The sequence below is a fragment of the Taurulus bubalis genome (assembly GCF_910589615.1).
Source record: "Taurulus bubalis genome assembly, chromosome: 15".
Lineage (NCBI taxonomy): Eukaryota > Metazoa > Chordata > Actinopteri > Perciformes > Cottidae > Taurulus > Taurulus bubalis.
The window spans coordinates 798,329-809,288 of NC_136603.1; positions in this window are offsets into that span (position 1 = coordinate 798,329).

Genomic DNA, 10,960 nt, shown 5'->3' on the forward strand with positions numbered 1-10,960 from the left:
TATGGACTGCTGAGTGCACCAGTTGCTCATCATTGTTGGCAGTTGGATGGTAAAAATAAGGAGAATACAACCTTCTTATTAAACAATTCAATTCAGTTTATTTCACATAGTCCAACATCACAAATACAATTTTGGCTCAGAGGGCTTTACAATCTGTAACATAACATCCTGTCCGGAGACCTCGCATCAGATCAGGAAAAACTCCCCAAATAAAGATAGTAAAAACCCTTTCACAGGGAAAACAGGAAGAACCTTCATAGAGCAACAGAGGAGGATCCCTCTCCCCGAATGGACAGAAGAATAGATGTCATGTGACCAGAATGAATAACGTAACGGAGTTACAGCACATTACATGAATATGACAGAAATTATTCATATAATGAGTAGTATACACATGGACCACGATCCAGATAGCCAAGATCCATGAAGCAGAAGGAGGGAGAGAGGAGGGAGGGGGGCATCAGCAGGGCCATGGCAGCTGGCAGGACCAGTTCCATCAGCAGCAGCACCGTGTTGTACTTTACTCATTAGAATAGACAGTTGATCTTTCTGTTGCGTTTATCATTAAACTAGTTTTCTGCAGGACTACTCCTCACCCTGAAGGGCTTTCACAGCAAACAGAGATCTACATGATGAACTTGAACCATCCTTAGATGAAGAAATGAATACTAATAATGGGCGTTCAGCGGTTTGAAACAGTATCAGCTCCTCTGAACACGACTCTTTGTCCTCTACCTGCATGGGGTTGGAGGGAGGAGTCAGCTGGTCCGCTCACCTGGACTGACTCTGGGATCTTTCTGTCTCCTGACTTTCACCTTTTGGGCTTTTAGCTTTATTTATTTAACAAACCCAGACCACATGAGGGGTCTCCCCATGCGGTCCAACCTTGAGCCAGGTTGTGACTGACAGAGTGATATATTTTAAATGTATTTAATATTTTATCATCTGTTGAATGTTGAATGTTGGTTTAGATGTTGGCGGACTCTCAAGACCAGTGGCGGCCGGCCAATAGAGGGCCACCTTGAGCCACCAAAAAAAAACATTTATAATTTTATTAATTATAAAAAATATTTTAATATTGATAAATTATACAAATAGTTTTTGAGCTATGGAATATACCCAGTAATATTTGTAAAATAGGATATCTGCACAAAATAAATGCTTTTCCTCTCTGCTGCTAGTGCACGTCTCTGCTGCTAGTGCACATCTCTGCTGCTAGTGCACGTCTCTGCTGCTAGTGCACATCTCTGCTGCTAGTGCACGTCTCTGCTGCTAGTGCACATCTCTGCTGCTAGTGCACATCGTGGGGCCAGATTGATTATGTCCAAGAAAGACAGGTCTAATACGCAGTTTAGCCAATCACTAATTAAAGATATAAATGACTACAAATGACATAGATTTGATTCAATCAGCGCCCTAAAAAAGACTTCCGGAGGGGCCATTCTCCGTCGGCCCACGGTGTGCGTTCACGGCTAGTCTCTCTTCTCATCTCGTGTGTTCACATGTTCTCGTCTCTTGTGTTCGTCTGTGCGTCTCGCGCAGCGCCATTTTAACGTCATGACAATCCAAGCACGAGCGCTACTCTTGCAAGAAGACTCAACCCTAACTAGGTCAAATCTCTCCTCCAAGACTTGGACTGCATGCTGCTGTCGATTATAAGGGATTACATTCTGGAGGAAGTAAAGAACGCCGATTTTATCACCATTCACGTGACAAGACGACGGACATTTCCACCCACTGCCACCTGGTGCTTGTGCTACGCTACATCGGCGCTAACGCAGTGGCGGGCGGTGCATTTCACACTTAGGCCTTCAGTGATGTCCTACTTAGTCAATAAATACCTTTCATTATGCCATCATTTATAACACCAGGACTGGAGAGAGTAGTTAGAAACACACTTAAGCACTACAGGACATTGCATCACCTCAATTGTGGCGCATTTTAAAATCAACAAACCCGCATCAGCAATTAAAACATATCTGGTATGCTACTGTCAAAACTTAAAAATAAAAGGGTCTTTAAAATTATCTTTCCAAAAAGTTTTATCAAATGAGTCCACAAAGAACATACAAGCTTTAACAAGATTGTGCAATAAATTGCAAAATCGCAGTTTAATATCAGAAAAACACAAACGAGACGGCAGTACAACCACACAGCTGCGCCAATGCGCCAGATGATTCACATACATTGCAGAAGGGCAAGATTTTTTTTGTTCCATTTTCAGTATATTTGTCATTTTAGTTCGTTATTATGGATTTGATATGAACGAAATAAATTATAAAAACATATTAAACGTGAAAAAAACACATTAAGCGTGAAAAAAAAATAAAAATGTTTGCACTCACCAAAACGGCTCTGTCCCTCAAAACACTTATTTAAACACAAAATCCATTCTCCTTTCTTTCCTCAAAAAGACGTCAATGACTTGGTTGTACAGTTTGTCTGTGTGTTTCAGTTTCAACAATAAATCCTTTTCTATTGACATGAAGGCCAATGCTGAAAGCCGCGTCTGTCCAGTTGTGTTTCTTGCGTATGTTTTAATTCGCTTTAAGGCTGAGAATGACCGCTCAACAGAAGCTGTGGACACAGGTATTGTCACAGCCAAACAAGCCAGTGCATAAAGCTGTCCCATACTCTCACTCAGTTCTTTGATCCTAAGAAAATCAAGGAGATCCACTGGACTTTTTCCCTCAAAATCAGTCATGGCATACATTACAGTGAGTTCTGTTTTTAGTCGGGGCAGGTCGAACAGTGCGCCGTGACTTTGTGTTAAGCTGGAAAAGGCTGTTTGTGGAAACTTTCTCCGGTATGTCTGGAAGTGCTGGGGGTCGAGAAGGGAGAGAAACAATAATTTTTCGTGGTCTTGAAATCGATTCCGTATCTGGCAAAGAATGTTATCCAGAATGTTGCTGTAGAGTTATGGTAGTGTGCGTGGAGGTCGCCTTGCGCTGCGCCCTGGCCTCTGCGCGCGCTTGGCCCACCTGAGATGCTCACCGTTTCTTCAGAAATCTGACTGAATCTGCCCCTTGCGCACTCAACTGTGTCACAAAACTCCTTCACCCTTGCCATGCAGAATTGTACATCCAGCGTTTTGGACTGTAGTATTCCAAAGAGCACATCAGCATGCTCAAAAAGCCCATTAAATGTGTTGAGCAAAAAACAAAACTCAAAATCATCCAGGCGCTTATCAAATCCATCTGCACAAAGCACAGTGCCCTCATCACACTCATCATGATGTTCCAGTATGTGATCAAACAATTTCTTTAGCGCAATCCTCTTCTCGTGGACTACATTCACCAATCTTGATGTATATTGCCACCGCGTCGGTGCAACATGAGGAAGACGCCGCTTGCACATATCATCCAGTAGCTGAGTGCGCTTTGGAGATCTTGAGAAGAACGCAGCGAGGCCATTCAGGTTGGCAAAGAAAACCTTGCATTCTTTAAGCTTTGAGGCTCCTTGAGTCAGTACTAAATTAAGACGATGTGCATAGCAGTGAATGAATAAGGCCATAGGTGCCCTGTCCTTAACTTTCGCTTGCACCCCATTTAGTCCAGATGCCATTACCGCTGCACCATCGTAACACTGTGCCACAACTTTGTCCAGACAACACCCATATTCTTTGAGGAAACATAAAATAATAGCAGCAATGTCATCAGCTCGCTTGCCACTAGTTACATCCTCATATTTGATAAAACGCTCCTTGACACCTGATGTCGTTACATAGCGCAGGACAAGTGCGAGCTGTGCAGCATTACCAACATCTGTTGTCTCATCCACCATTACAGCAACGAACGGTGCATTTTTTATCTCTTCTCCCATCACTTCAGCAATAGCATAAATTAGGTCATTTTGTATTTTGCCAGATGTTCCAGTAAACACTCTGTTGGTGGACAGGTGGTAATGCAAGTCTGTCATGCTCAGCCATAAAAGAAAGAAGTTCCATGTAGTTACCTCTGTTTGAGGACTGACTGCTTTCATCGTGTCCCCTAAATGAAAGCTCTTGTTTACCCAAGAACACGACACAATCAATCAGTCTTTTCAATATCTCCCTGTTTTTCTTCACCATTTCGTTGTGCAGCTCTCTTCCCCTGCGCACCTGTTCGTTGAGCTGTGAGTCCTCTCTGGTGTCCCGAAAGTTTTTAAAAGCACCGTAGCTTGCAAGTGTCCAGCCGTGCTTTGGTGTCTCGTTGCTGCCTTGGTTAAACAATTTAAGTTTGCAAATCCAGTGTAGCTCCACACACTAAATGTGTCCTTTGCAAACAAAAGGCATTCCCAGCAGAACAATTTGCAGCGTCCATCAGAAGCCGTAAGCCAGGGGTACCGCTCGTAATTGCTTGCCTGGAAATGGCGGACAAACCCCTTCCCCGGCTGGGACAGGTTAGCTAGCTCAGGGGTCGGCCGTCCTCCTCTCACGAGATCTAGCTTCCCTTGAAAAGTTCTAAATCAACGCGTAGCTCTCCTTCGGCCATTGTGGGTTAAAAAAGGTTTTTAACCGTAAACAATCCCGGGTGTGGCTCTGCTGATCTGCATAGCACTGCCGTGGCTCAAACTAGTAAGTATCCAATCACAGGACGCGTAAATGTCATGTTCAACGTGAGGCCAGCTAGAAGGACTTACTGACACAACTCGTGATCTGATTGGCTATCGCAACTATCAATCAACTGTATTTGCCCGTTCTCTTACAGTGCACAGACGCCCGCAATGTTGATTCTGAAGGCCCGGGCAGATTTCATACAGCCTGGCAATATAAGATAGATGAATTCTGATTGGATAAAAACTCTAACCTAAAAACAACAGCACTGGAAGGAGCAAAATATGACATGAAGAGAATATGAATACTTATATTTAGAGAAAGTAAATAAAAAATTAAATTAACCTTTATCATAATTATGATCATGATTTCTGGTTATGTTAGGCCAGCAGAGAAGGCCTTGCTGGCCCTGACGGCCCACCACTGCGCTAACGGTAACCTAAGAGAGTGTTTTTTTCCAAGTACATCACTATCCATAACGTGACCGCGGACACCATCGCTACAGCGGTTATGACGGGCTGCTGTAAGGAGGGGAGCCACCGGTGGAGTGCAGAGGCTCTGGAACCAAGCAGCGGTGAGGGGCTACGTTAGCTAGCGGGCTACCGTTCGCCCGCTATCACTGCTACACAAATAGAAAATGGTTGTTTAGTTACAGACTGGGCAAGATCATGCTAAATGTAGACAATGCTATTCAACCAGCTGAAGAAGAGGAACATTGACCCTGTCTTCATTGACGGACTTGTCCAGAGGTTCACAGACAGCATTAAAAAACAGGTAAATAACTGTATTGTATCGGACTGAGTGACATGTAATGTTAACCTGTTGTGTTTAAAGTGTTATTGTGTTTACAGGAAGAAGTTGTTCTAGATAAGAAGACTGGTTATTGTAATTACTGGGTTCAGGAGGTCAGTGACTGTCACATGAGCTGTGTAGCTTGTAGCTTGTCACTCATCGTAGCTACCTATGAGCTGTGTTAGCTTGTAGCTTGTCACTCACCGTAGCTCCCTATGAGCTGTGTTAGCTTGTAGCTTGTCACTCATCGTAGCTCCCTATGAGCTGTGTTAGCTTGTAGCTGTCACTCATCGTAGCTCCCTATGAGCTATGTTAGCTTGTAGCTTGTCACTCATCGTAGCTCCCTATGAGCTGTGTTAGCTTGTAGCTGTCACTCATCGTAGCTCCCTATGAGCTGTGTTAGCTTGTAGCTTGTCACTCATCGTAGCTCCCTATGAGCTGTGTTAGCTTGTAGCTGTCACTCATCGTAGCTCCCTATGAGCTGTGTTAGCTTGTAGCTTGTCACTCATCGTAGCTCCCTATGAGCTGTGTTAGCTTGTAGCTTGTCACTCATCGTAGCTCCCTATGAGCTGTGTTAGCTTGTAGCTTGTCACTCATCGTAGCTCCCTATGAGCTGTGTTAGCTTGTAGCTTGTCACTCATCGTAGCTCCCTATGAGCTGTGTTAGCTTGTAGCTTGTCACTCATCGTAGCTCCCTATGAGCTGTGTTAGCTTGTAGCTTGTCACTCATCGTAGCTCCCTATGAGCTGTGTTAGCTTGTAGCTTGTCACTCATCGTAGCTCCCTATGAGCTGTGTTAGCTTGTAGCTTGTCACTCATCGTAGCTCCCTATGAGCTGTGTTAGCTTGTAGCTTGTCACTCATCGTAGCTCCCTATGAGCTGTGTTAGCTTGTAGCTTGTCACTCATCGTAGCTCCCTATGAGCTGTGTTAGCTTGTAGCTTGTCACTCATCGTAGCTCCCTATGAGCGGCCTGTGATTGGCAGAGCGAGTGAAGTGGGATGTTGTTGTGGAGCCCGTGGAGAGGAGGCTATGACCGAGAGCACAGTGAAGCATGTTACGAGGTTTTGACGTGGGCTACGGTCCACAGTAGCCTGTTCTGTTATTACCGAATAAACACACAATAAGCAAGCTAAAGTCTCGTAGCTTTCCTGACCCAGGGTCGCTACAATATTTACTACTAGCTGATAAAGCTTTTGTTGTTAGAAAGATGAGTTGCTCACGTCCAACAGTCTGTAAAAGCCTACATGGGCCTAGTCATCAATGTCATCACAATGATATTTGTTTAAATATTGTAAAAGGAAAAATATCAGATTTCTATAACAATGCGGGTAGTTAATAACATGCTTATTCAGGTGTGCACCAAGTCAATTTCTAGAAGAGGCCTAGTTGTTTTTGAAGATGGCAAGTTAGTAACTATTCAATAACATAGTGGACTGTCTCCTGAAAGGGAGGACACGCTGGTAACTGACCGTCTGATATATTTTCATAATGTAGTCATCATTTCCCATCATCTAAAGTTATTTGTAAGATTTTACATGCATTGTATTTTTTAAATGCTTGACTTGGATATAAGCATGTGTTCAATCAGAAATAGCGTTATTGCAAATGTAAGTTGATTTATCTTTTACAGGTATGTGATCCCATCCTGATGAAGCCAAGGAGCGGTTGTCCTTCACCCAGCACCTCGTCATGAGAACAGTGGGTTCAGGGCTTGCAGTGGTGCAGTGCCCATGTACCAGTTGTTCATGGAGAACAACCTTCAGAGCTCCTTCACAGAGACTGTCAGTCTTCTCAGGATCACGCGACTATTACGTCGGGCAATAAGTCGCGTAGAAGAAAAAAAAGAGCGGAGCAGAGCAACTGGCCGCCAGCGTTTCTGAGATTGGAGTGAGACACGAGAAAAGCTGAGGTCGTGATGTTCTCAAAAATAGAAGATCTTTGACAAGTCGAGTCTTGGCCAATCAGCGTCTTCATGTTCCTCAAACTTGTTTTTAATGGAAGCTAGTCAGCTTGCTATCACGTTAGCTAACGTGTTTGGTTGTGTATTGTCGTTAAAGTTCCGTTATGTTCCGTTACAGTTCAGTCTTGCTTGTAAAAAAACGTAACGTGATGAAACATGCGGAGACAAGGAGATCAATTACAGTAAAAAGGCAGATGTAAAGCATACATGTGTATGTTTTTAGTGTTAGTCCATTTTAATCTAATTTGTTTAATTAACAGTTCAGGGATGTTCAAGGAGCAACCTGTTAGTGCTTTCTGAACATGTTTTGCACTGTGAATTTGCACTGCACTTCTGTTTTTGAACAAAGGGTTGGAAATTATTGTTTTTTCTTTTTTTATCCGATTCATCGATTAATCGAAAAAATAATCAACCGATTAATCGATTATTAAAATAATCGTTAGTTGCAGCCCTAGTAAAGAGAAAATATGACTCTAAAGCTGAAAAATGGAATGCTGATTTTGGGAAATTCTTCATATCCCTTGTGAAAACATAACTTTACTCAAGTGGTATATAGGTTTTGGTGATGGAAATTGGTTTACCGAAGGTTTTAGGCTCACAAAACCAGTGAAATATATGAATACAATGGTAGTTACATGTAAATTAATGTTTAAAACCCAATTTTTTATTTTCGTTTTTTTAGTAGAAATGTGGTCTTTCACACCTTTAAAAAAAATAAAAGAATATGTATTATAAATAAAAAATATATATTTACACAATATACATGTTCAGAAATAGAAAACAGTTTGAACAGTTCAACAGGTATACATGTGCAGCTAAGCTGTGTACCTACATTACCTGGTAAACAGTGAGCTGTGTACCTACATTACCTGGTAAACAGTGAGCTGTGTACCTACATTACCTGGTAAACAGTGAGCTGTGTACCTACGTTACCTGGTAAACAGTGAGCTGTGTACCTACATTACCTGGTAAACAGTGAGCTGTGTACCTACATTACCTGGTAAACAGTGAGCTGTGTACCTACGTTACCTGGTAAACAGTGAGTTGTGTACCTACGTTACCTGGTAAACAGTGAGCTGTGTTCCTACGTTACCTGGTAAACAGTGAGCTGTGTACCTACGTTACCTGGTAAACAGTGTCCAGGTCGTCGTCAGTCTTTCACGACAGCGTAGTGCTGGTGGCTGGAATGAAGCTGCATGTTGTCCACTGCTGCAGATGTGAATCCTCTCTGTAAAATAAACAGCAGGACAAAAAAAACACAATTATTCTTTTTGTTTGTTTGTTGTTGTTTTAGCACCGACGACAACTCTTGATGAATTCTGTAAGAATCTTCCAAAATGTGAAGGGATCTATGATGAAGGCTGGTTCCGCTTGGGAGAAGGCCGCTGTCTGAAAGCGTTCCACACAACGTATTTAAACTTTGAGGATGCAGAGGTGATGAGAACCAACACACACGTCACACTAGACAGTAAATGTGACCTAATTCTCGACAGACAGACATGAGATTATGAGACAAATGGTACAGACATTCAAAAGGCCACCACCTCTTTTACAAAGGAACAAGACAGACTTCAGAGACCTTTTGTTGTGGTCTTGAGTCTCTTTGGTCCATTTCTGGTGGATAGCCCATTCTTGTAGATTGAGTCTGTTTCTAGTCTAGTTTATTTTGTGTAGCCCAAAATCACAAATTTGCCTCAGAGGGCTTTACAATCTGCACACAAACAACATACTCTGTCCTGGTACCTCACATCGGAACAAGAAATGTTGTGTCTTTGTTTTACATTTGTGTCGATTTGTGTCTATTTTTCATCATCATTGTAGTTGCTTTGTATTTTTGTTCTTGTTTTGTGTCTCCTTGTAGTGGGTTTGTGTCTCTTTGTGGTCACTTTGTGTTTCTTTGGAGTCATTTTGTCTCTTCGTATTTCCTTTGTGTTTTTTTCCTGCCATTTTGTGGTTGTTTTGCCCCTTTTCATAGTCAATGTGAGTGTCTAGATTTTCTTTTTGAGTCTCTTTGTAGTGCTTATGTTTCTTCCTGGTCATGTATTAGCATCTTCCTGGTTTATACGTCTCTGTGTGTCTTTCAGTTGGTGAAGGCCAGGGGTCCGTAAGCCTCGGCCCTGTAGGCCCGTCCAGTAATCCGTCCATGCAGATAGTCATGTTGAAGTGTCACTGAAGAATAATCATTCACATTTCTGTTGATTTCAGAAAGCTTGTACCCAGCACATATCACACAACAACTTCACGGCCCACCTGGTGTCAATCCACAGCAAGGCGGAGCTTGATCAGGTGGTTTGTGCCATGCACAAAGTCACCCCCGGAAGGCCTCCTTACTGGATCGGACTCCACTTGACATTCGTAAGCCGTTAATGTGTCCATTCAGTCATAAAGTAGCGTGTCGTGTTTTTACACATCAAAGCTTGTTTCCAGGTGTTGGGGAAACTACTGGTTTGTATTAGTTGATCATTATGACATTTAATCTCCATCTGGTCCGATTTAAGATGAAGATGTTAAACGAGACCAGCAGGGGGCAGCAGAGACACACTGACCCTGAGTCATCTCCAGTTCTCCTCACTGGTTTTACTGTTTTTTACAGAGTCAACATGTTTGAGGTGTGTGAGCGTCTCTGAAACAAGTGGTTTAATACGCCCACTTCTGTATGACGAAACTATGACGGCTATCTACAGAGACTTGGTAGTGATGGGATCTGAAGCTCTGAATGTGACATTATGACAATACAAAGACAACCTGGCAGGGAAAGCAGGGGACATATGTGTGGGGTTACCGAGAGACAGGCCAGGGGCAGGTGATTGAACACAAGTGTCGGGAACGAGCAATCAGGAGACAGTGACCCGGCGCTGCCAATGACCACCAGCCTGCTACCCCCCTCATTTTCTATCACCAGTGTAATTGTAGCATGAAAACACAGTGGAATTAGCGAGTTATGGTTAGCTAGCTAACTAGCCAGCCGCTAAATGAGATGCTTTATCTACACCAGTGGTTCTCAAACTCACGCCCCACCGCCCCAACAGAATTGTAACAAAATGATCCAACTTTTTGTGACTCCTCCATCCGTGGTTTTTCAAATAGTAGAATAAAGAAAATGTAAATCCCTTTCAAGTAAACCAGATAGCTGCATCAGACAAAAACTATTAACAAAGTTCTGTCTGTGCAAAAAATAACTAATATTTGGCAAAAAATGTGCCTATTGTGGCTGAAATAACCTGTTTTGCACTGAATAACTTTTCAAGATAATATCGTTCAACCTGTGCAAAACAAAATGAGTGAGATGTGTGAGCATCAGGTTGTATCAGTATTAGTGGCTGCAGTGAGCTGCTTTCCTCTACAAATATAAAAAAAACGGGGTTGTAGGATATTCTTATTTTTTTTTGAAGAATCTGCATCTCCCCCCGTGCCCCACCTGTAATACCCCACAGTTTGAGAACCACTGCTCTACAAACTCTTGTCTCGGTGGATTCACGTTGCTATCTCTAGATAATCATTGGTACGGATTCAGCAGACGTTGTAATGTGCTTCTGATTTAAAACGGTAGAAGCGGAGACTCTACTGTCTCTACTGTGTTTGCCCAGCTGAATGTCCGTGTATATTACAGACCATAATGATCTGTCTGGGATGAAGGTTCAGCTTCCTCTCAGATTAAACTTCAGGACGTCTGTC